General features: G+C 39.1%; 1 protein-coding gene across 8 annotated transcripts in view; it reads right to left on the bottom strand.

Annotated features, from left to right (window-relative positions):
- Window positions 1-27,699, bottom strand: part of LDLRAD4 (low density lipoprotein receptor class A domain containing 4) — a 285,264-nt gene that overhangs the window by 236,815 nt on the left and 20,750 nt on the right. Inside the window, exons 1-2 of one of the 8 annotated variants that reach the window (XM_086893290.1) lie at window positions 1,273-7,876; window positions 832-917 (exon numbers count right to left, since the gene is read on the bottom strand). The exons of 6 other annotated variants lie outside the window; for them this stretch is intronic. The gene's annotated coding sequence lies outside the window, so the exon portion shown is untranslated. Of the gene's footprint in view, window positions 1-831; window positions 918-1,272; window positions 7,877-14,215; window positions 14,402-27,699 lie in introns of those variants that run through there. One more of the 8 variants, XM_086893293.1, reaches the window with a different exon arrangement.

Genomic DNA, 27,699 nt, shown 5'->3' with positions numbered 1-27,699 from the left:
AAAAATGCAAAAGAGCATAGAAGACACTAATATTTCAAAGTGCACCTATCCATTACATCATACATATAGTTACAGGGGAAAAAAATTACTATTTTTGGAACCTTTACAGTCAGAAAATGGACCCATGTAAAATTTCAGCAAATACAAATATTCTTTTTGCACAGTGTTTTTAGAAGACCCATTCCTCTTCTGTTTGCTTACGCTTTACTTGATGCCTCCTCTAAGACTTGTGTTGGAAGACAGTGAACAATCAAACCTGTGTACCCTCTCCCCACCACTCACAACAATGAAGACCTCAAGAGTATCTTCCAATGTTTCTTCTTCTCAGGATTCTCTGTTTCCTGTGGACATAAGCCTTTCCACATCTCTTAAAAATGCTGCTTTTTCCAAAATTTTCTCATCCTGTTGTATTGTTTCTGAGCTGAGGGACCTGAACTGCACATGATAAAAGATGCCGGTGAGCCATAAATGTATAAAGTGGCAAAAAGGATGCCATCTTTTTAATTCTCTATTCCTTTATTAATATTTCCTAGTCTTTGATTTGCTTTTCTGATCAGTGTAGCATAGTGAGCTCCTGTATAACCTGGTGACTGACTCACACACAGTAGCAGCTCAGAACTCACCATTTTTTAGTGGAATTAGCGTTATTTTTTTCCCTAAGTAGACCACTTTAGCGACAGTGAATTTTACCTACCTTACAACTACGAGCAGGTTACTATCATCAGCACACTTTTTCACTTCGTCAACAAGCTCCTTTCCAGTGTACAATTTATGAATTGAATGCATCAACCAGTCCAACTACTCTGGTGACAGATAACCACTTATTCCTACCTGATTCCTCCCATCTTCTACCCACATATTAGTCCATGACATGACCCTCCTTTATGCTCTGCTGCTGGCTTCTGTCTGGCACGAAACTGTCATTCCGATTGGGAACGGCTAGAAAGAACGACACGAGAATTCCTTCTAGTTTATTGCTTCAGGCCTGTCTTACAGACAGATACGTGGAAAGTACAGAAAAGAAACTCTTATTGGTTAGCAAAGTGCTACATCACCATCATTGGTCAGGGGCACTCTACACCCCTGACCCTCTCTTGCAAGAGGAAACAAGAGGACAGATAAACAACACCTGGCAGTTGTTTTCTGTCTCTGAGGATTGTTTTGAAATCCTCCTATGAAGTTCTCAGGCTAGCTTCTCAGGCAGGACTGAGAAGCCATGGGCCTGCAGTCTCTGCAGCTCCCTGCAGCCTGTTCCAAAGCTAGCATCCATACGAAACATTGTCAAATACCAGATCAAATACCAAAAGCCATCATGATCTTTCTTATTCACTTACATATTCACTCCCTCAGAGGGCTTCAGGTACTTTGAAAGGTGGTATTCCCCTTTGCAAAAGAAAAGTTGACTCTTCCCACAGAGCTTGTATTCATCTTGGTAACATGTCTGTATTATGAAGTAAATAGTATCCTTGTTTATTCTACATTCTAAGTTCCACAGCTTTGCAGACAAGATGTAGGGGAACAAAGTAATGTCATTTTCTGCCTTTTGATTAAAAATAATCCATAAGCATTTGCATATTTTGAGCCCAAATGTCCAGGGAATTTAAAGTAACACCTGTCTCCTTTATATATGGCTATAACTAAGAAGTGGCACAAGCACAACAGCAATTTCTCTTCTTGTAACTCCTCTATGAAGACAAGACTTTATTCAATCTTCTAACAATTTTTAACCTGAGGATCAAAAAGAAAGTAAAAAAACCAACTAAAAAAATATAAATATTTTCCTGCAGCCTGAAAGATGTGTAGGACTGCCAGCAATCACATAGCAACAGAAAATTTTCTGAGTCAGCAAGTCACAGCTTCTCCCAAGTTTTCTCCTTGATCTTAAGCAAATTGCTACTATTCTTTACTAGATTAATTGACTAATACTCATCCCCCCAGTGGCCCATTTCTGCTGACTATTAAGTTAATGGTGCAGGGAATAATGTCTTTCCAGCCTCCTAACCTGGCTGTTTCTACTAGCCTACCACAAAGGGCATGGGTACACTCACCTGAATTCTGAAAAGATATGATAATGATTTGCAGGAGTTAGCCATGGGAAACTGATTCCACTTACTCCCATGTGTTCCTGCATTAACAGTAGCCACAGCCCAACGCTTAAATTATTGTCTGAAACCTGCAATGACTCCTCTCATAAAAATTCCCTCCTAACATTAATCCCAGCACTATTTGTGACACCCTCAGCTTCTTTGGTGTCACCAATTCCAGACTCTTTGTACCTGGCTCATTAGTGTGACGAGTGGCCAGAAGCTTTGAAGAGCACAAAACACAACATGGGCGCTGACACCCTCAATTTACATTACACCTCACACCAAATAACTATGTTGTCATCAAGTTAAAAAGACCAAGAAAACAGCACAATGGAAAATTTCAACAAAGTGTGGCTTCATCATTAAAATTTCTATTTGAGCTTTTTTGGTTGGTTTCATTATACAGAGAGGCAGAGAGCTCTGTAAACAGATTTGCTTAGTTTCCGTGTCTGTTGCCAAATTTCCATCCTGTGGAACCAATTTTAAATAGAAAAAAAGTGTCTCTTCCCATCCTCTGCTCCTTGGTGTCATTCTTATTAAGGATACAGAGTAAAAAATGAATGGAAATGAACTAGTCACAGTAGGATTCAAATCCAAATGTTAACTTTTTTAATTGCCAAAAAAAATTCGGATCACTTTGATCCATAAGTCTGTCTCTCTTGCAGCTATGGAAAGTTTTTAAACGGAAGGCTGCCAACAATGACTTTGTTATAAACTAGAGTTCACAGTTATTTTTATGGAATTTTGTCTCAGTAACTTTTAGCTCAGCAGTTCTCATGAAAATATTTCCAAACCACCAACTTGGCTAAATATTTCCAGTAAAGCAAAATAATCCCTAACTCCTAAATACAACTCTACTTCTTTTTATAACTTCACTTTATCCTTCAGAAAACTAGTACAACTTTAAACATGGGAATGACAGAGAGAGGAGAAAGGAGACAAAAAAAATCGAAGAACTTCAAGCAGCCCCTCATATCTCTAGGTCACAGCAGATGCAGGACTGGAAACGGAAATGAGATTTGGGAAATAATCCCTCGCATGTACACAGGTATTAATAGCAATAATGAATAAAACCAGAATGAACACTGCAATTTTAAACAGTGCAGTACTTGCTTAGCAGAAAGTTCTCAAACAGATTCAGCCATTGTTAGCCCATGCTCACCGCCAGAATTTCCACACTAACATAAAGATCATAAATGGGAAAGAAAATCTGATGGGCTTTGTATTACCATTTTGTCCAGCTCTTTCGAGGAGCGAGTGTAAAGGAATCATTTATTATAACCCTTTTCGTATCCGTCAGATGTTGCATGTTTTATGTAACTATAACGCATTTGGCAAACTCTTCCTACCTAACCATATGCTAGGGAAAAGCTCAAACTGTGCAAAAGAAACCTTTCTTCACAAAGTAAATTTTCTCGTAGAGAGGAACTGCGAGTTGGAGCTAGGGCTCCAAGATCTCTCTCAAGGCCCTCCTCTCTCCACAAGGACTGATACTTCCACACAACCTAGAACTGAGGTATCCGGCTCCCTGGGAAGCAGAACTATCCATCCTGTGCTCTACACATGCCAAAACAGCAGTTGCACTGGATCATTCCACACACAGATGCAGACACAACACAGATGCAGTACAACCAAGGCGAGCCCTCACCCGTGCCCCTACAATGGCTCTTTCAGAATCCAAGTGCCAGATGTGTTGGTCAGTGCCTTCCATTGCCAGCGACCAGGCCCATTCCCCAAAGCAGAATGAAAGGAGCCTGACATCCACGACTCCACCACAGGCTCCAGGGCAGCCAGCTGGGCATGAGAGTTGACCCCCAGGGGCCAGTCCAGGTGGAATGCACTGTTCTGCATCCAACAAACCTTGGTCTTTCACCTCAAGCACAAGAAGCCCCTACCTCTGATCTCAAACTCAAACCTCATTTGCAATATGAATGAGACCAAAATTTGCAAGCTCCATGGATAGTCCTGAAACTTGTATCTTCCAGCTTTTCCCTACAGTACATAGGGAAAATGGCAGCAGCTTTGATGAGTGGGAGCTGACACCAGAACACCCCAGCAGAGGAAGGAGAGGAGCGTATGGAGAACACGTAGGAAGCTATGGAGAAACAGAAAAGGGTACGCCACAAAGTGCTTACAGCACAACTTGAGAGAAAAACAAACCATCCTCAAACAATGGAGCTAAAAAAGAAAGGGCAGTGAGGAAGAAGATGATGAGAAAAGTCCAGGTGCAGAAGAATGGGGGAGGCTGTTCCAGGCAGCCAAAATTTTCAGGGATTTTCCTTCTTGGGTCATTCTTAAAACACATTTCAAATTAAGAATTTTAGAAACACATTTGCAGAGCAAACTGGTAATGCATTTCACTCACCAGAGTTTTCACCTGCAATTTATCTATGCAATTTTAAAATGTTTTCAACTAAAAACATTTGCTAATTAAATACTTCACATAAATGTCAAACAGTTGTGTTATCTTGGCAAATAGGTGAACAAAAAGAAATCTCACTATAAGATTCACATTTGTTACTAGGTTCTACAGTAAGACGAAGCAGAAAACACCCTTTTGCCCTCAAACTTGTGTGGGACTTTTCAAACTGCAGATAGGCCAATTACTTTACCAGCAGGATCATGCAGTCAAGTTTTGTTGCTGGCTTTCTTTGTAAAGCTGCTTCACTACATTTAGACCCTTGAGTTGCAGAAAAAATGTCTGTAGGCATATAGGCAACATGAGAGACCTGCAGGACAGTTGTCCTGACTGAATAGGCTTTGACCAGTCTTACGAGTGCTTTACATTTTCACTGCAAAGAAAATGGGAAGCAAATCCTTGTACCACCCGTCTGGCCCACCTAAATGTAGCTGCAGCACTAGATTGAAACTGATGGGCAAAAGCAATCTTCTGTGGACAGGAAAGGCAGAAATGCATTAATTTGTCAACTGTAACTGTAACTGCCTATTACCTTGAAGTTTTGCCTGTTATTTCTGACAGGGTACCAAGGCACTGGATATTAACATTTAGAAACCAAACCAGGTAGACAAGCTCACAGGAAGGAAGATTAGGTTTTCTGAGTGCTAGCTGATGTCATAATAAGTAAGAAGCACAGGTTTTATTTTATAAAATGTAAATATATGTATTAAATTGTTTCAAACAGCTAATAGATACCTCCAGAAGCAGAGTGGTTTATACACCTGAAAATTATGGAAATTAATAGGCATTTCTGGATATCAATTTTCTAAGATTCCTTTTTTTGGCCCAGTGCTCTACAAACAGAATGCACATTGATAGAAATGCACAGATGGCCTAAAATACCCCTGCTTCACAAATATACTAGTACACTAGATGGATTACATAAAATTCTCAAACTTTCTAGATCTCTCAAGTACACTGTGTGTATTATGCTTGCTTAGAATAGTGATAAAGCAACTAGTAATTCCAATGTTGTCTTATACATGCACAGAAAACAAATGTATCAATTCACCACCAATTTTCAAACAGACAACTAATTAATCCTTGCTAAAGTAAGCACAAAGAATATAAATTAAGGTCTCTTTACACATACACTGAATCTCTTCTCAAACCACTTCACGATCCTGTTCCAAATTAGGCTTAAAGCGACTGATTTTTCTACAGTCTGTATTGGGTTTCTGTGGCAAGATTTTGGTAGCAGAGGGGCTAGAGGGGTGGTTTCTCTGAGAAGCTGCCAGAAGCTTCCCCTGTGTCTGACAGAGCCAATGCCAGCTGGCTCCAAGACAGAGCCACCACTGGCCAAGGCCGGGTCTATCAGTGATGGTGTAGCACCTTGCAATAGCGTATTAAAGAAAGGGAAAACTGTGCGATCTCAGCCAGAGGGAGGAGTGAGGAGATGTGAGAGAAGCATCCCTGCAGACACTGAGGTCAGTGAAGAAGGAGGGGCAGGAGGTCCTCCAGACGCAGGAGCTGAGACAACCCAGCATCCTGTGGTGCAGGCCATGGTGAGGTAGCTGTGTCCCTCAGCCCATGGAGGTCCACCATGGAGCAAGAGCCACCTGCAGCCCATGGTGGAACCTCAGCCCAGAGCAGATGGATGCCCAAAAGAAGAAAGGAAGCTGTGGGAAGCCCACTCTGAAGTAGGCTCCTGGCAGGACCTGTGGATGCACAAACAGAGGAACCTACACTGGAGGAGCAGGAGAAGAGTGTGAGGAGTCCTTCATCTGAGAAGAAAGAAGCAGCAGAAACAACATGTGACGGATGGACCACAACCCCCATTCCCTCTTCTCCTGTGCCACTGAGGAGAAGGAGGTAGAGAATACAGGAGTGAAGGTGAGCCTAGAACAAAGGAAGGGTAAGGGTGAAAGATTCAGTTTTTACTTCTTATTCTTTGATTTGATTGGTAATGAATTACTTCCCCCAAGTCAGGTCTGCTTTGCACATCAGGGTAGTTGTTGAATGATCTCACTCCACTTTTATCTCAACCCATGAGCCTTTCACCATATTTTCTCTTCCCTGTGGTAAAGCAGCTTTGTGGGCACCTGGCATCCAGCCAGGGTCAAGCCACCCCAAAAAGTCCAATATAATTTCAGAAACAAAGGTCTCAACCCTATAGACTGAGACCAGCCCTAATGAGAATCACATTCTCCTGTGTCTTGACCAGACTGGATGGGGTTTTGAGCAACCTGGTCTAGCAACAGGCATTCCTGCCCACAGCAGGGATGATCTTCAAGGTCCTTTCCAACCCAAACCATTCTATGGTTCTATGCCTTAATAAGCTTTTCTTTCAAGAACCCTCATTGTAGATGTGTAGGAGTCTGTAGTTTGAACGCCTGCTAAAAGCAACCAGCTTTTCCAAAAAGAACTCAGAATATGTCTAAGAGCTATGCAATGCACTCTGGGATAGAAATGCTGACAACAAGTCATTTCACGCGTGTATTGTGCACTTCTAACTAAATATTGCTAAATAAAAAGGCAGAAGCAAAGAAAGCAAAATACTCAACCAAAAACATTTTTAAAGAGAATGGTGGGGAAAAAATATATATACACACTTGTCAAATTGTCTGCAGAAATTCTAAATTTTTCCCACATGCACCTATTATGCAAATTTTTAACACCTCTGTATCTCAGCACATAAAAAACAATCCCATTACACTTGATATACTATATTAATTATTTGATATGCATATATTACCAATATTCTGCATAGTACATCACGTATATTGTACACTTCCTCCTACTCTGCTCCCAAAGACCTTTTCCAATAAGGATGTCACAGCACCATCTCAGGACTTGTACATTTTATTAATCTGTGGTGAAACAAGATGAATGCAAACACAATCATTTTAACTGTCCATATTTCTACAATTTTGACAGAGTGTGTCCTAATTTGACTCCATGCATCCCACCAAAACATCAAAAGTGTATTCATGCTTCCTTTAAGACCTATGATTTTGGTTATGGTGTTCAATATATAGGTAATGCCACACATGCACGTAGAATGTCACATACAACTTAGTGGAGGCTGTCATGTGTCCAATGTAACAACTTCCACCCTCCAAGGAAGAAAGGAACGTGTATTTACAGTTGCATCCAGAGCTGAGCTCCTCTTTGAGACAGAGAAGAAAAATTACAGTCTACTACAAAAGTAGAATGAAAGGAATTTACCAATTATGTGCCTAATCATCCCCTTTGTAGCTGCATTAAGGCAGTTTCAGGCACAGGGAGCACAGTGTGCTGTCACAACCCCATCCACTATGTCACGACACTTCACCACGTTTCTAAGTTATACAGCTTATGCAAGCTCCTAAATCTTCCGCATAATACTTACTCATCCAGCTGGAGAAAACACAAATAATCTAAAGAACCAATAATATACATGATTTACATAACATGCCCCGCAAAACAGAACTGGGAACCAGCCAAATGAATTCCAGCAAGCCCGAGGCTGTGAGGGGTCTGAGACACCCCCTGGCTGGGCAGGGCACTCTGCATCGCGTGTGCTCGTGGATCAATCGCTCCTCTGAGACACGGACAGAGCATCTGCACAGGCGGTACCTGCTCAACTTGGGAGGGCTCAGATTTAGTTAATGCCACACCATTTACACTGTTCTTCATATTTGCCTCACAGCAGATGCTTTACAGGAAAAACCGACCACCTATTGCCACCGATTGCTGGGGAAATGGTAACTCCATTTGACAGAGAGACAGTGAGCGAACAAACCAACAACAGAGTCACCTGTGACAGTGAAGGAGTGACAGTCACTAGGAATAGAAGGAATAACTTTTCACCACATGGGTGAAAAGTCGTTTCCTGTATGTGTAGTATCTTCTCTTAAGTGGCCCCATATTAAAGAGCTTCACTTGCAAAACCACCCAAACATGAAATGTGATTCACTTGTAACTGCATCTGAATTTTTCAGTATCTTATAATAATCTAAACAATAAATCTTGAAATTATACCAGCTTCTAGAAGATCTGAGTTCCATCTGAATTATTTTAACCTACTATTAAGACTTTATTTTCTCTTATCACATCATTTTTATGTTTGTCTTTTCTGATATTCATTTAACAACTTGCATTCTTTTGATGTTCATTTAACAAAAAGGTCCAGACAGCTACTTTCCTTTTCCTGTCACTAGGCTTCTACTAAGCAGCAGGGGTAAAATCATTACAATACAATAAGGAAACAGAAGTTACTAGACAGATTTCAGCAGCTTTAGCATACAGAACTGCTTGCAATTTAGTCAGTAGTTAGGACTGATTATGATAATTTAACTGTTGCTGTTATACCAACACAGCCCCCAGTGATAGAAACATCTATGACATGGAGAGTCAAGTGAGGGAGAAGGGGCAAAAACAGAAAAAATGTGAAAATCCCAAGAAAAAGGGAAAACAGCAGATTCAAAAAGCTTTGGAAACTGTAAATGCAGGCAGTGAACTGAAAATGTACTTTATAAAAACACAGACTGTTTTTCCAGACAGCTAAATATTTTTGTTAATGGATAACACTTCCTTAATATGTAATTTCTACATGGTAACACTGAAAGAAGGAAATGGGGGGGAGGGAAGCAAGCATCATATACAAAAATTGCCAATTTCTGTCGACAGCCATCTTTTCCTTCTCTGGTCTGCTTCGGAGCATCCGAAGCATTAAACAGAAAGAAGGCTGTAACTAGAAGCTTAAATATGACAGGATACAGACACTTGCCTTCCATGCACACTGTCATTGTGAATTAGGCATGAGTTGACAAGCTAAAGACCTGGCTTGCAGTCTCATCATTCAATCATCCATCCAATCTCATCAATTGAGCAAGGCAGTAACACATGTCCCCTCCAGCTTAAATGACAGCAAAACTGTGGGTTGTAATCACAGGTCATCTTCAAACGACACTTATCATTAAGGATGGTTTTGTTCCGAATCAATTTTTATTGAGAATTACTCTAATACAGTATGTCTCTTTGCTTCTTTTGACTCTTGGATTTAATACTCTTTAGAAGAACATTTCAAAATCATAACTTCATCATTTTCTAGGAATAAGAGAACAGCAAATGATGTTAAGTAGAAGTCAAAATTAGCCATTTGCAGTCCAAAACCTCTGACAAAAACATGGTCACCTAGATGAACTTCCGCAACTGAATCTTTAGCTAGTACTGAACTATGGTATCTTAGTTATAGTCTAGACTATTTTAACCATATAGAAGCTGTCTCAAATTACCTAGATGTAAAAATTTGAAAAATAAATCAATAAGTATCCTTAAAAAAAACAGTTCCACATTTACACGTAGCACCTAATGTTTTCCTAACACATAAAATGCATCCTTTTTCTAAATTCGTCAAATCGAGATTTTGTTCTTTATTTCTCTTCTACAAAAGAGTTATCCTCTCTTTTTATGGACCTTGAGCAGCAATTCTGGACTAAGTCAACCGAGTGTGACCTGAAAGGATGCTGATGGAGCCAATGGAAAAACAACAGGAAGAAAAGTTATATTTCTGTATAGGGTATAAAAAGAAGTAACGTGAGAATCACTACTTCGGAGAGAGGATAGGCTCATCTGAGCTCATTTGCCAGTTTTTAAACACCAAGAATTCCTCAATAAAAAAAGGGTCATATCCAACAGACATCACAGCAACATCTCTGATTTTCAACTAGTCAGAAATATAATCAAATGTCTATTAACATAATTTGCTTTGTGATAGTTTATGACAGCTGAGGACCTGCTTTGCAGATAACTGGAAATTTGTTTGTTCTCTCACATCACTAGACAGGATATGCACATTTCCCACATTTTACCAAGCTTAAATGAAATTCTAACCACCTGGCACAGATACCTCATCACAAGTTTATTTCTCTCTATGGCACCGACACCACCTTCCCAAGCATATCCATCTCAAACATTTGATAACAGCTACAGAAAACATGGGAATAGACATCTGTGACAGCATATAAACACTATTAAAAATACAGTAAATTATCAGAAAATTTATTTTAAAATTTGCACCTAGTGAACAGTTAAACATAGCATTTTTCCAACACTCTGAGAGAAATGTGGTTATCCAAGCCAAAATAAGGACAATCTTTTAGACAGGGATATATTATAGGCTCATAAAATAGCTTGTATTGGAAAGGACCCTAAGAGGTCATCTGGTCAAACTCCCCTGACATGGGCAGTGACATCTTCAGCCAGATCAGGATGCTCAAAATCCAATCAGGATGCTCCAATCCAACCTGACCTTAGATATTTTAAAGGCTGGGGCATCCACCATCTCTTTTAGCAATCTCTGCCAGTGTTTTACCACTCTCAGAAGTAAAAAAATTCTTTCTTATATCTGATCTAAACTGTCCCTCCTTCCATTTAAAGCCATTTCCCCTTGTCCTGTCACTACAGACCCTTGTAAAAGGTCCCTCTCCAGCTCTCTTGCAGGCCCTATTCAAGTACTGGAAGGTGCTCTAAGGTCTTTCTGGAGTCTTTTCCAGGCAGAAAAGCCCCAGCTCTCTCTGCCTGTGCTCATAGGAGAGGAGCACCAGCCCTCTGAGCATCTTCATGGCCTCCTCTGGACTCACTCCAACAGGTCCATGTTCTTATGAAAACCCCAAGGCTGAATCCAGTACTTCAGGTGGGGTTTCACAAGAGCAGAAGAGAGTACATCTATCTGTGTGTATAAACACACACACAGAGTTTTCAAAAAAAGAAACTCTCAAAAAGGTTGCTATTATACTTTAAACAATTCATATTTTTACTTCAGGGATGTTTTAGATGATCCTATGTTTCCCAAAAATTTGAGTACCAGAACTGATGGAGATCCTGAACTGATCATGCAATCTAACCCCTCTGCTAGTTCCCCCATCCAGCCTGGATGCATCCCTTGCAGCTGATCTTTGAGCAAAAAGCTTAAATTTCAAAGGATTTTCAACAAAATATTTCTGTTGTTTCCACAACTGAGTGTTGGGAGAGACAACAAACAGGTAATTACTTACTCCCTCTAGGTTTGTATCAAGTACAATTAGCTTCAGTTAGTACAGAAAGATCAATGTGGCAAACAGTTCAGTCAAGGAAGAGTTCTTATACCAAAAATAAAAAAAAACCCCTAAAATTATTTTAAATAATAAAAATTAGATGATAAACAGTTTAAAGCTCAACTTCCTTTCTATTAGAAGAGTTTTAGTCTGCAACTTGATTATTCCAAAAGGTTTAAAAAAACAAAAAAGAAGAGGCTAAGTTCATACAGAACAAATCAAGTATTTTAGGATAAGCACAATAGACTTGGTCATTTCTATTTATTTTTCTTCAAACTCTAACTCATACTACATATCCTCAGAGTTATCTTTTTATTAATCTTTGGCCAAATACACTTTCTTTCCTCACAGAGATAAAATATTTTCATTACAGTTTTCAAGTTGGGGACAAAGAGTACTAAAACTTATTGATATTATCAAAAAAGGAAACTCCTAAACCAAGATTTACAAAACAACTTAATCCAGATGTCCAAGAAGAACAGTAAAGCTAACAAAGGGAGTGTCCATGAAAAATGAGCAAACAGGAAAATGCTACTTTTGGCATATTCTTGATGACAACAAGCTTCACAAGAGCCCTGAGGAATGGCGGATATTCTGTAATTTCTTTCCAGTCACTTCTTTATAATTAACTTAAAATGTGAATGGGAGGCTCCCACTGTGAGAGCTGCCTACTCCTGTGTAAAGGCCACATAAGCAACCAGGGACAGCAGAAATGGTTGTGTTCCCTACAGGTAATACAACCACCACCTTGCTACACTGGCGTGGAACTCCTCACACTGGTGGCTCTTGTGGTGTAACACATTTTAGAAGTAGCAAAAGGTCTGCTGAGTGTCAGATAAAAAGAAGAACGTCACCCGTAACAGCTCCAGCCACATGTGAAACACACTCTCCCCATATGGCAAAGCAAATCCAAAAGTCAGAAGGCACACAAGATTTGTCATAGGCAGGTCTTTGTATGACCTCACAAGCGAGGATCCTGTAGCAATATTAAAAAAAAAAAAAGGAACTCAACTTTGCAACTGGCTAAAGAAAGAGTAACCTTGAACCTACATACCACACCCAGTAACTTTTTTTTCTGAGACAGTGCTTAGCTAGACGGACTTCATGTTCAAGGTGACAGACTGGCAGTAATGAAATGTGAACTTTTCCACTTCTCTTCAAAATCGCAAGCAACAACACAGGGAACTTCTCACACTGTCCAGTTCAATTTCCTTCTCACTTAATTATAGATCAAGAGTAACTCCACTACAATTAATTAAGTTACATCAGAGGCTGACAAGAGAAGTAGCAGTCTGTCTACAGCATGACACAAGGGAAAGACTGCTCTCCCACCACGGCCATTCATTTTTAGCAGCAAAGAACATTAGCCCATTACAATTGCACTAATGACCAGAGCCATTCAATCAAAGAGCAATTAAAGTTCTGTAAAATTCAAGTCCTGAAGTCCAATCCTACTTTTTAGGAAAGCACCTTAATGAACAATGTAAAGACAAGCCTCAGAGCAGAGCTCTCCGGTCTTCCTTTTTAAACTGACACAAGAGCCATAAGCACAGGAAAGGATGGACAAACAAAATGTTGGCAAACACCCAACATTTACTGGACAAAATGAGAATACCCCCATTTTTTTGCTTTTTTTTTTTTTTATTTGCTCCTCCACAGCCACAGTACTGAGTTCATATTTAATTCCCCGTTTTCATTGCGGAAGGAATGAAATGCTCTGGTGAATTAACCCCAATGTACAACATCCACTCCAGAACCAAGCAAGATATCAGACATAAGGTGAGAGTTTTCAGGCCTGCACTGAGTGTGAAAAACTACAGGTAAAAGTCACCTATAACCAAGGTTCCTTCATTTCTGATTATTTGTTAATAGTATCTACACTTTTTCAGTCATTTACCACTCCCATCTCCAGGTTTTGGTTCATCCATCAGTTTCTCCACATCCATCTCAGACCTTTACCATTCTCTCAGTTAATATCTTCCCTACTGCTCTGCTCATTGCATCATTCCCTACTGCTCACTTACTGCTCCTTAGTTCTTCACTACACAGAGCAGCTCCACAGTGTCTCTCTCTAGAGAGAGTCACTACCTTGCTCACATTTATTAACAGCAGAATGAACGTAATTCTTACCCAGTCATGGACCAGTCACTGCAGAGTATCTCAGAGACTGATCCCAGTTTTACAGGTGAAGTGCAGACTGGCACTAGGGCAACAGGCCTGGAGCATGGGAGGGGAAGAGAAGTAAAACAGGCAGGGAGGCAGATACAACCCATATTCTTTTGGGGGCTCTCTCTGTACTGCACGGATATTGTCTTATGCAGCTCATTGTGCAAAGCAGAGTGTGAACAAGAATCCTGGTGCTTCAGAGACTTCCAGGGAAAGGCTACCCAACTACTGGAATGCAGCTGAATAAAAAAACAGAATACACAGGAGACACAATTTCTAATGGAAATACAGATTAGATATCAGAGGGCTAAGAGAATGGTATGGGTTGCATTACAGCAGATATAGTTTTAATAATTAAAAATTAGTGTACTTTTACATTATTACACATTACACAGTGTACTTCATTTTTCATTTGGAAAAATAAATTTGAGGCAACCAGCACGTGACTTAGTATGATTAAGGACAAAAAGTTGAGCTGCACAAACCTGAACAAGTCACCTTTACAGAGTGGTGGCTACTGCAGACCTGAGCTGCAAGGGTGGGTTGGCACTTCCCAAGGAAACTCAGGGATGGTCAGTTCCTCCATGCATTGCATTTACGTCAAAAAGTCAAAACCTCAGCATGAGACTGTAACTTTTAGTCAGTACCCAAAAGGCACTGTGGAACCTTCTGTTTGTACTTCAGCATTCCTTCTCCCTTTGTTACAATCACAGAAGATAGAGCCACACCCCTGGATCTGATCCATCCAAAACCTAACAATTTATATTCCTAACAATGTTTTTTGACATTTTGATGGGACCACCCTCAAAAAACACAAGAACAAAGACAAATTATCTATTACCCCATGTGACAGATGCACAGAAGTTTGCTTTAACCAGCCATTCTGGATCCATTTCCACTTTTTATATGACAGCAGGTGTTGTTACTGGGAGTAATCACACAGGTTACTGGATAACTTTACAGCAACATGTGTGCAATTTTTTTTTCTTGGTCTAACTCTCAGGCAATGTTTCTGCATTTATCCTGATGATTTAAAGTGAAATAATTCTATTAGCCTAGTCATCTCCTCTGTTAAACAGCAGAAATCCAAGGGTTTCTGGATTCAGCAAGTCTAAAAACCACTGGCACTGGCAAATCACAGTTCCCTGCAGCATAAAGTTGACAAATAGTATGGGAGGAAGAGTTAGAAGCTATGTATCTTTTCATCAGCATCCCAAGTACCTTACACAGAAGCCTGGCCTCACTGACCAACATTTTATAAAACAACTCAAAAAAAATAAAAGAGATGTATTTACATCTATTTTAAGTCAGTTATAAAAAAATGCCATCCATTGCTATCATGCAATATGGTAGGGAAAAATATTTTTCCATAGTTATTCTTCACATCATTCTTCCCTCAACTTACTCCCAAACCCAGGTACTGCCAGTTGTTGACACAATTAAACAACCATTTTTATAGTACTGGTCCCATAGTGAGTAATCTATAAAGGCTCCTTGCTTCTAAATAGTTTTTTTTATTGTTATTTTTCTTATAAATTTCTCCTGCTACCTCCTGCAGGTTTTTTACATGCAGACAGGACCTAGGACCCCTGGAGGGACATTTTCCCCAAACAACTGAGAGCTCTGTGCTCACATACATCTGGGGCAGACTGAGATCACAGAACACACACATAGGTGCTCCCAAAGTGCCAACAGTGCAATTCAAGCATCAAGAAACCATCCTTTAAGTTTATTCTCTTAAATGAGACACTTTCTAGTGAAACACATCATGATAGCCCTGCTGGATGAAAGACTGGCTTCCGAGTTTGTTTGAGAGATTCCACCCCAGTTGGCCCCTCCATTCCCAGCCCACAGGCTGCTGACCATCCCTCTTCTTCCCGCACTCCAGTCGTGCCACCACCAAGTGCTTGCAGGGCTGAAGTCAAATTGCATGGCTAGGACAATCTGCATTAACACTAACTCCTTTCCTATTCCCACTGGGATATTTAGTCTAAATCCAGACCCTTTCAGCAACTCACTTTGAAGTGCAGCTCTGCAACATCTGTCCTGGCACAGCCCCAGCAATGGTCAACCACCACATGTCAACTCTTCCCTCTAAGACATGAATGTCTCTCACCACTGAGACAACACTGATTATCTTCTTTCCTAAATTCCTGCTCAGAAATACTTCCAACTGGTTCACTGCATCTGAAAAGCTTTCCAGACCAAATAACCAGTCCAAAGCAGACAACCAGCATGGAAAATTTCCAGTCCAATTTCCAGCTTGTACTTGAAAAAGCTACGAACAACTGAAATAGTGTTAATTAACTGAAAATAACAGGCAACCTCAGCTATGGATACTCAGTCTTTTATAATTTGAGCATATTATATTAATTTTTATTCAACAGCACTTTAATTTTTGCGCTTTTTTTTTCCTCCTGAAGATTACTAGAAGGTGCTTTGTGCAGTTATAATATTATAGACACCTTTCATCTAGAAAGTATTCTCTCAAACTAATTGATAACAGTCCTAAGGGCACAGAAAATAAAGTACTAAGCACAACCATTAGACTCAAGTTCTTTTTCCATACAACTTAGTTATTTTATTAAAGCACTAAGGTCTTATGCATCATGACAGTCCAAAGAGTGATCTACAAAAATGAAAGATGAGAAATTCTATTCAAGAGACTAACTTGTTCCTCTTGTTGAGTGCATACTTTTACATCTGCTCAAAAAAACATTCAGATCTTCTTTCCAGGTTCATTTCAAATCTTTTGCAGGGAAGAAATAAAGAATGTTATGGTTATCCTCCAGAAATAAAAGAATGGAAACTCAAAACCTCCACCTCTTACCATCAGCTTCACAGTCTTGACTATTGCCTTTCTCTTCACAACATCTCTAGATTTAATACAGACATTTCAAGAAAATACAAGAAAATCTGTTACCTTTCTACCACAAATTTAAATGAGAGGACATCTCAGTCCAAGCAGCACATCCCCAAAGCAACTCATGCCTCTGCAAATTTATGCAAAATAATTTCCAGGGATTACTCATGTTGCTGTAGATTAGAACACAGCACTAATATGCTTTGGGACTACTTCTCTGGACAAGAGTAGTTTTTCAGAAGAGTCTTCAATTCTGGGTTCAAAAGAACACACCACAGAAAGAGGGTTTATCAGGTTTTATCCATCCAAGCTTTCAATCAGCTATTCAGCAATCAGGGACACACAGCAAGTGAGGGCTGCCAGTCTGAGACAAACACCAGTAGTGTCAGACCACACCCCAATCACCTCCACTGTTTCATGGTAGATGAATAATGTCTTTCTGAACAAAGGCATTTTGCAATAAAAGGGACACTGTAAGAGCTCATCTTTCACAGTTCCAGCACAGTAGTGATGTTAGCAGCATATGTGATTTTAAATACAATGTCTATTCTTTCACAAATAGTTTAAAAAAATAGATCTCACTGTTAAATCTTTCCTTTAAAACCACAGATGGAACCACAAGAAGTGAGCTTGTCCAAACTCATTTACACTAACTCCCACTCCACTCCAAAATGCAGCCCACAGAGGATGTCTTTAATGCTGTGGAACAGTTCTTTTTCTCCACTCCAGTAAAGTTCTGCAGGTAAATGAAGAGTCTTTTTCTGCAGAAAACTGAAGAGGGTTTTTGTGCCTTAACTAAACCTGACATTTACATGTGATTTCGGCTATGAATTCTTCATACTACCTCCTCTAAAGCCCCCTATATGTAGAGGAACAACTTAATGCTGAGCCAGAACTGCTGTTCCTCTGTAGAATGAGGATCAGAACTCAGTTCCATGTTTTGAGGTCTATTCAACCCTGCTCTGGTAAGAAGCATTAGCACAGCAGAAATGCTGAGGAGTTATCTGTTTCTTCTGGGAAAAAAAAAAAAAACATGAGATAAAAATCTAATATTCTGTATAATAAAAGTTTGCATACTGTTCATATTGTTGTCACATATTACAATGCAAATAAAGAGTCATCTTTGCAGCAAACTAGCACAAAAAACCACATTTTATCACAGAAAAAAGTAGCATCTAAAACAGATACACATAAAGCCTACTATAAAACTGTTGTGCCATGGTGAAGTCTGAGTTCCTCATGCTACAGATCTAAAAGGAACATTTGTGTTTGAGGCCAGCTCTCAAACTCAAAAAATAAGTTTGAATTTTTTAAGAATTATTATACTTCGGACTTTTGGATTCTTTAGTTATCTATTATTAGGTGGAGTTTAGTTGTCAAGACAACAGTTTCCACTTCTATGAAATGTTTGAACTGTCAGCAAAATCTAACAGTCAATATCAAAAGGTCACCAGATTGGTCATGTCTAAGCTGGGAAATCAGAACATCTCCTGAGGGTAAGGCCAGGCTGCCACCAGAACAGTGGCAATCAAACACAAGGAGACCTGGATATTTCTGAATGATCCACCCAGTAGAAACAGAAGGATTCAAAGAGCAACCTGCCCCACACAAGATCTGTTGCTCTGCTAGGCTTTTGTGCAGTGCATCACTACAGTGGCCACTCCGAAGCAGAGGATGATGTGTGTAACATAACTGATGAAAGTACACGTTTCAATAGAGAAAAACTGGATATCAGAGATACCTTAGGATATAGCACAAAACATCCAAAAAAGCACCATAATGCAATGAGTTCCTGTTATCCAAGAATTGACAAAGGAACACATCTGTTAGGTACTGATAATATTCCACTGCAGAAATATGAGGGAGAAAGGAATGTGCTCCCAAAATTAGGTCAAGCCTGATATCAAGAAAGAATGTGATTATCTTTTTTTTTTTTTCTTTTTCTTTTTGACTATGTGATGTAAGCATGATAACAATAAACATATTGCAATATGAGCGACACCCGAAATCTATAACTCAGAAGGTTTCTGTATGCCCACAAGTCACCACTGGGAAACCCTGCCAATATGAAGTTTAGTTTTTGTAAAACCAGGTACCTTAGGATCACATCTATTTTCCTTATACTTTTTTTCCCCTCACAGTAAGTATTTTGTATCAAGAAAACAAAAAAACAACAGACACAGCAGACCAACATAAGGAAATAATGTGATATCCTCCTAAGGGTCACAGAGTTGGACTCTTCATTGTGTGACTGTGTGTACACAGACAAAACAACACACAATTCCTTGGCAGGCAGGTGTAATGTGCTCCCTCTTACTACTCACTTTTAGCTTTACATGAGCCATGGGCTGAGACAAGAGCAGAATCATCTTCCCAAAGCATTTCCCACCCAACTGGCATTCATTCAGCACGGGGAAAAAGGACAGAGGGAAGGATACTCAAGGGCAACTGTGCACAGAATACTACAAAGGACGGAGAGTCAGCTTAGCCTTAGTGTCTTCACTTTAAAGATCCACGTGACTAATTCTTTTCTTTATATATAATGTATGTCTCCATGCATACACAGCTCCCCTACGCAGTCATCCCCTGCCTTTTATCTCCTTGTCTCTCTAAATAGACACTTGCTTTAACTTCAGAGAAAGCAACTGTACCCTAACCCCAACCTCAGAAGCAATCCTCCTCTGAGGAGATGCTTCATAAATACTTGCAGTACTTAGTCAGAACATTTATTTTGTTGCAAGTACAGCTGGGAATAAAATACCTGAAAGCATCGATATTGGCTCTTGTTAGCTCAGTTTGCAGGGAACCAGAATAGTTCATAGTCAAGAAAACTCAGAGGAGAGGGAAAGGCAAGGAGGGAAAGGAAGAACAGAACATCAAAATACAAATAACCTCCTCAGTGTGCCATCCTGAGGGATATGTGGGGAAGCTGTCTGGAAAATTCAAACTGTCCTCTTGGACAACAGGCACTTTTGTCAAATTAGGGACAATTTCCCGGGATGTGAGAGTATTGCTGCCTCCATACCTAAGCTGGAACAGCTCCTCAGCTCACTGAAGGCATCAGACACTCCTTTGCCAGATTTAAATCTTCTGACCTTTCTTTTATAGGCACTGTGCTTTTCTTTTTATCACACAGGTTATTTTCAACATATGGAAACATATGGAAAACATACATATGGAAAAGCAGCCTCTCTAATTTCTGAACCAGTATCTTTGCATTAAACCGGACCAGTAATAATCTACTCAGAAATGTTTCTTTTCCTTTAGGTTTCTATATTTACTTCCAATCACAGATTGAAACCTATACATCATAAGGAAGGTTACAGTCACCTGGGTTGTTGCTGTTCTTAACTATCATTTCATATTAAGACTTACAGTATGTATTTTTCTTTTTTATTGTTGTTAATGGTCACTGTTTCTTTCAATATCTTTGGTAATACATTGTAAACATCATACAAAAATTCATCATTTCAACATTTGACATTGCACTGTTTTTGATATCTAACAATAAAACAAGGTTCTTAGATTCCTCAAAATATACCAGTTCCTAAGTCTGATCAATAAACAATATTGTCACATGATAAATCCCTGTGGTCCTGGTTTTAGAATACTTTTTTCCTTCAGAAAAGTTAATCATCTTGTTTGCATCCAGAATAACATATAAGAAAATCAACAAGGTCTGCGAACAGTGCTAAAATTACACTACTAACACTTCCCTTTCAAATAGCCACAATCAAAAGATTACCTATATGCTGGGATCCTCTTACTAACCTTAAGTTAAAGCCCTTTTTTTTTCTTACACACACCCCAAATCCTAAAGTACTGAGATGAGAGTTCCTAAAGCTTTGTAGAGCACAAATCATGATGTGTTCAATAGCTCTCCTCACATCAAGAGGACCTATATTTGCACAGACACAATATGCAGTCACTTAAAACATAAGGACATTTTCCCCCTCACAGACAGGAACAGAAGTTCAAATTTGAATATATCCCACACTTTCAGTTACAAACACAGACTTGGGTATGAAAGGAGAATCCGTACTGAGAGTAGTCAACACGTTTTCTTGGTTATAATCTCACTTGAGAACCGTTCTCTTGCCAATGAACACAGCCAGCCATCAATATCAGCACAGGGCTCCTGCAGAGTTAGTACCAGTAAATTTGCTTTCCTGAAAATCGTATCTGGGAAGTACTTAATTTAACCTCAGTCATCTGGTAAGCTAGAAAGAATTGGGAAGGGAGGAAATTCACATTTCATTAAAAATTAAAATAAAATACATAAAAAGTACTGATCAGGGAAAACACTTTACTGTGTATTTGTTGATAATCACATTTCCATCTCTTCTACTCTCCCTGTTTTCTTGACAACTGTTAACCTGCAGTTAGGAACAGGAAGAAGCCACTGGAGAGTTTTATATTCTCTCTCTTTTAATGCAGAATTTAAACAACAGGACCAAACTATTCTCTTGCAATGAAATAAGTATTGCCTGTTAACAATTCATGTCTGACCCCTTCTGCAGTTTTTAAAGAAAATGAGAGCAAAGTTGGTGGCAAACATGTAGCAAAATTTGCCACTTTTCTGCCATTGTGGCAAAATTTCTTGCAGTAGAAGGATGACATAAAACCTACATCCCATACAGAGCCCATAAACTACCTACTCAAGAAGGCTATTTAAATATTCACAAAGTCAAATTCAGACTTGGTACCCAGGAAACCCTTACTAAGCCAAGATTGCCAAAGTTTGTAGAAATGGATTGAGAAATAGTCTGAATAACAGTGACTAGAAGATCTAGAAGTCATCTTGGTGGTTCTAGGGGACAGATGATTGTCAAGACCAGTGTGCTGGTTTCGGCTGGGCTAGAGTTAATTTTCTTTACAATGGCTGGTATAGGGCTGTGCTGTGGATTTGTGTTGAACACAAGGTTGATATCACAGAGATGTTTTTGTTGCTGCTGAGCAGAGCTTACACAGAGCCAAGGCCTTTTCTGCTTTCCATACTGCCAGGCTGGTGAGGAAGCTGAGGGTGTGTGGGAGGCTGGGAGGAGACACAGCCAGGACAGGCGACCCAAACTGATCAAAGCGATATTCCAGACCACATGGCATCATGTTCTATATGGAAAGTGGGGGAAGAAGGGGGAAGGGGAGGACATTTGGAGTGATGGTGTTTGTCTTCCCCAGTCACCACGGCATGTGATGTGGCCCTGCTGTGCTGGAGATGGCTGAACACCTCCCTGCCTCTACCAGTGAAATCATTCCGGGTTTTGCTCTGCTTGTATGGACAGCTTTCGTTTTCCCTATTAAACTGTCTTGATCACAAGCCACGAGTTCTTCAGCTTTTACCCTTCTGATTCTCTCCCCAGTCCCACTGGTGGGGGAGTGAGCAAGGGGCTTTTTGGGGTTAAACCATGAAAACCAGCCAATATAATTAAACAAGGGACAGGAAATGGAGTCCTGTTCCTTCCTTAAACTTTTGAGATAGCATGAATCTAACAGCTGCTCATGCAAAAAGAACAGCAAGTAAATTTTTTTTGGTAAAATTATTAGAAACCTCTGCAATATATTCTCCGTGTTGGGTTGTTTGTTGGGGTTTTTTTAAGTCCTTGCCACAGTTCATAGTGGATTTCAAATATTCATGAACTTTCGCTATATGCTAATTAACATAATTATAGGTATCATAAGCATATTTGGGTTTTGCATTATCCATATTTCTCTATCCCATTTTATCAGTAATTTTCAATTATATGGGATATTGTATTTGTACCATTTACTTTTTACAGTCTCTCTAACAGGAAGATGGAAAACATGAATAAAATGCTTAATTTTTTTATTTAACATTAACAGATGGAATAATGTTCTCAGGCAGGTATCATCATGAATAATTTCTCAAAAATTATTCTTAATTACAAGAAATGAAAAAAAAAAAAAAAAAATTTAATGGCCAGCTCTTTGCAGGACTATTTGACACTACAAAGGGAATACAGTGTTCACAGCATAGCCACAAAACCAGCACAGAGGAGACTGTACAAGGGCACTCATTCCCCTTTAATCAAACTCTAATCTGATGGGTTTACATTCTGACACAGTTTTGGTGAACACAGACATACCTAATTAAAACATGACTTGTTTATCCAGCAGCACATAAGGTTTTGACTGTGGAAGTGATGTTCAGAAAACAAATGCACCCTGTAGTATGTAATTTGCTTTGATATGAAAAACCTTGAACAAAAAAATTATACCGTGCCAGCAATCAGACAGCTAAAATGAAATGTAAAAGGTGGCTAATTGCTTCAGCAATAAATAATAAGTACTTGAAAATAAAGTCAGTGTTTTGGTATCATCTACCATGTCTAGTAAGTCAGACTTTGATGTGATAACTCACTACAGAAGTTAGACATTAAGTCCATCCTTAATTGTGTATTCGAGGTTTAGCCCCTGCTGATCCACCTTGAAATGAGCCTGCTGGATTTGACAGCATTCAGGCCTGTCATATGTTCAAGCTCACCAAAGAAACTTTCCAGGCAAAAGTCAGTCAGTTTTTTCCATTTATTTTCTAAGCCTTTTTTTTTTTTTTTTTTTTAATTTAAGTAGCATAAGGACTTTCAGATATCCATGTAGATCCCCTTCTCCCACCTTATTCTGAGTATCCATATACAAAGACAGGACTTAAAACTACTACTGTGAGAGCCAAGCAACAGGAACACCAGAAATTACTCCAGAAAGATGTACCACCATTCTATATTCCCATTTCTATTCTATTTTTATCATTCTGTGGTAAAACACTACCTTAGTATACATAAACTAAATTGGATAAGACAGTAAAATTTTATGCTAATTACTTCGGTAGCTGTCAAGTACATAACCTTCTTCAGAAACACAGCACTTCTGCATCACTGGACAGGAATATATTTAACAACAAGGAAAACATACTCATTCACACACATGAAGTGCTGGAAGAAGGAAAACACTTGGCTAATGGGACAAAGACCTGACATAGCCAGCGCTATGCCCTTCAGATGCAAAACCTCCTTTGGTTTTCTGTTAGTCTCAATTCCAAGTGAACAGAAACAAAGTGGGTTCAAAATGATTCTGTATAAATCTCCTTCTGTTAAGCTACATAGGATTAGCAGCAGGTAAGCAGAATAGGGAAATCAGCAGTAGGAGATACAAAAAAAAATAGTTAAGGTCTTGCACAGTACCTGTACATGTAAGAAATTAAGAAAAGAAGATCAGTATTTCTGGCTACTGAGTCAGACAAAACATATCCAACACACAAGATAAATCAGGAAGATGCCCCATAATTTCTATACATTAGTATATCCTCTTACATGGTAAAACAAATACAAAGAGGAGTGAAGCAACGGAACAAAATGAAGCCTCCAAACAACTGAGTTTTAGCCATACCCCTAATCAAGTTCTAAATTTGCAGTGGAAATGCAAAGTTAGGGCACCTAAAAAAATTAAAATCCAGAACAAATAAACATAACTAAGACAAAGTAAAGAAGTTCTTCCCAATCAAGAAGTTATCAGTTCTCAGAAATACTCCTGCAGATCTGTTTTCCATCAGAAAATCCAATGCATCTAAACCAAAATATTTCCTGTAAAGTACCCTTTCGATGACACTAAAAAAAAAAAAAAAAACTGGTTGGCACATTTAATGGTAGAAATTTATATAATTTTATAGTTTTATGACTTCTTTTTAAAATTTTATTATGCATGGTATCATACAAGACTAAAGACTGCATCAATCCAATGCAAATGTAATTTATGTGGAAAACTACAAAAATGCTTTTTTCATTTTGTTTTAATCAATTCTTGATCCTGTAAGCTTTACAGCAAGATGTAAAATCTCCTTCTCTCCAAAAAAAAAGTTTAATCAAAGTTACTCTAACCAATTTGAGTTACCTCTGAGAAGACTTCTATTTTTTCATAAGGTGACATGGAAAAGACACTTTTATTTAACAATGGATAGTAGCCCTGTGACAAAAGGAATACAAATAAATATACATAAGTTCTTACGAATGAAGGATTGTCAGCTGTTACCCTTCTCAGAAGGGAAACTATAATATTCTTTAATTATTTAGAGCATCTCAAGGAAATAATATGTTGCTTACTTTAAACACATGCAACAGTTTTCAGATGCTCTTAACATGCTCACTCCTTCCCATTTGCAGCTAGAGTTGTGTCAACTTTGCTCTTTTTTGGCACTTAGTATCTTTAGCAGTAAGATTCTTTTTTTTCCATACTTTTTTTTCTTCCACTTGACCTTTACTGCACTTCTGTCCCCAAACAGAAGCATTCAAAATACATGAAAAAACACCGAGTTTTGAAAATTAAGGTCTAAATAACAATTTCTAGATTCAAAAGTATTTCTTCAGAAAAACCTTTGTCTTGTTAGCACAGATTGGACAAGAACTCCAGAAGGTTCCTTCTGACCTGAATTATTCTACAATTCTTTTTGTAACATCAGAGGATGAAGCAAAAGTGAGTACAGTTCACCTCTTCAATCTCTACACTTCTCCATGGAATTGTCCTGATTTCACTTTCACCTACTTTTTCAGCTTAGAACTGCTAATATGCTCCTACACACACACACAAAAAAAAAAAAAAAAAAAAAAAGACCTCTACTGTGCAACAAAGCAAATTTTTTAACATCTTACTTATGATCTGTTTCTCACCTGTATTTAAGACTGGCATTGACTACTAATTATTTTTTCCTTGAATTTCACTAAGTATTTGTATCCATATCTGCTATTTTAAACATCTGTCAGGTAAAATTTACCAAACTCAGTAGACAGCCCCATGTTGGCTTCAATCTATATTCAGAAAAAGCTGTGACAGTGTCCTGATCCCCCCAAATCCATGTGAAGCTGCATAAAAACTCACTTGCAAGACATGGATGAAGATTTACTGTATCCATTGTACACTGGTCTGAATATATATTTGTGGTTTTCCACATTAAATTCACTAGATGGCCTCAACATAGATTAATATAATTGCCATTAACACAAAACATTCTTTTCATCTAAATTTGCATTGCTCCTGTTGTTCTGTCCCCTTCTCAACTGAAGTCCGAGTTACAGACAGATTGGAAATTAGATCAACTTAGAATTTGCAACAGTGGCTTGGTTTCTTTGGACTACAAAAAAGGCCAAAACAGTGGGATAGAGTAACTGGAAAGTTAAGAAATCAATGACAGTCAGTCCCAATATGCTCTATTTTACCTCAGTATGAATGTGGAGCTTTTCAAGTTTACAGAGCTGGTCTTCCCACAGTGTATTTCCAGCACAGTTCCTAGAGCTCTGACATTTTTGCAGAGCCATCTGAGATTACAATTATCTAGAACATGTATGTTTAAGACTGTGAACCCCTTAGTCCCAAACAAGTATTTCCATGAAAGTCACCGAGTGCAATAATCACCCGGTTTATTCCGTGTAGCCGGGTATAACGTTTACTGCGGCAATTCCAGCTCTGCCCACAGCAGAAGGAAATCCTCACACAGCCCCTGTGCTAAAATAATACCCTAAAGCAGTAGCAGCATGATTGGATTTCCCCATGCAGCTCAGGTCAGCCGGGCCATGAGTCTGGTCTGCTGATCCCTCGCCACCAGACACCTGCCCTGCACAGGCTTCCCGCACAGGAAGGCTGGAGCCGCCTCCCAGCAGTGCGCTCACTCGGAATTTGGGACTGTAGCATCCAAGGCAGACAAATAAATCAAACCCACCGAGCCACAGGCTTCCTGACATTCTCCAGAGCGGGCAGGTTTTTCTTCTCCAGAGCAGGGAGGTTTTGGTATTAATTTGAACAGGGAGGAAAGCTGGAGTCTGCTCTGCAGAAACATCGAGTCAAATAAATACGTCATTAAGCTAACTAGCTACAGGATTGTCTAGCAGATGGATGACATCTTGGTTGCTAGTGGAACACTTTTCTATAGCCTTGTTTGAGGCAGACACATATGGCTCTCCCAAGCATTGATGCAAGCTCCCAGATGGACTAGATCATTGCTGACACCTTATTATAAATCCTAGAGATGAAAGAAGGGAGCACAATTTTTGAATCACAACACAGGACTCTAAAATATTCAGGCTTCCTAAAAATCAAATTTACAACAGAATATATTAACTTCTTTATGTCGAAAGAAGCTATTTCTAACCAGGAACAGAAAATAGGGCAAAATGCTGCATCAAGAAAGACAAGAAGAGCCTTGAGGAAGCTTAAAAGACCAGAAGATCCCTAATGTAAATATATATCATGACTACATACATGGAGTTACAAATATTACAGTTCTAGGGATGCAAAAAATTATCTGCTGTGCAGCTGTTACTGACACCAAAGAGCTCCCATCTGGAACTTCTTGCTTGGGGTGGAAGGGGAAAGGAAAGAAGAGGAAGCCACTTAGACATTACAGATGCATCTCTGAAATGTCTGTATCCTAAAGGACTACCAAGGAAAATAAAAGAGTGAGAGAGAGACATCTAGTCACAGGAGCAACAGAGCTATGTGGGAAATTGGGAGATAACAGAACCAGTTGCACACAGCATTTGGATTTTGGTAGGTGTCAGGGACACCTGAGAACATCTCAAGTACACAAGGGTACTACAGTATATTTTACACATCAACGTCAGAGGCAGGAAAAAATATTCTTTTGACACTTTCACACTGTGAAAAGAGACTATCCTTAGCATCCATAAGAACTTGACTCTTCAACTTACCCAAACAGGAGACTCTTAAGTGTGGGGAAGACGACTTGCTACATATTTTCTCTCTAATGTGTGCTATACCATCTAAGTCTTGAGACTGTTATAACTCTACAACAAAACTTTTCCTTTTCAGAAGCAAATGAAATCACTGACTCTGGGAATAGGTCAAGAACTCTGTACATCCATGAGACAGATCCTTAAGCTGCTGAAATTTATCTGCCTCTACTTCAGTGGCCATAATTTTAATAAGCATGCAAACATCTTGGAACAATCAGCTGAATGTGGGACAGCTAATATAGCATAACACTGCCTCTTATTTTTTTCAGACAGATAACTGTACTTTGAGTATCTTCACCATAAAGAATTCCAATGTATTGAATTCAGAGTGGCTCCCAAGTTTTCCTTCACA

The sequence above is a fragment of the Cyanistes caeruleus genome, chromosome 1, assembly GCF_971803275.1.
Source record: "Cyanistes caeruleus chromosome 1, bCyaCae1.hap1.1, whole genome shotgun sequence".
Taxonomy (NCBI): domain Eukaryota; kingdom Metazoa; phylum Chordata; class Aves; order Passeriformes; family Paridae; genus Cyanistes; species Cyanistes caeruleus.
This window is presented reverse-complemented; position numbering and strand designations above follow the sequence as displayed.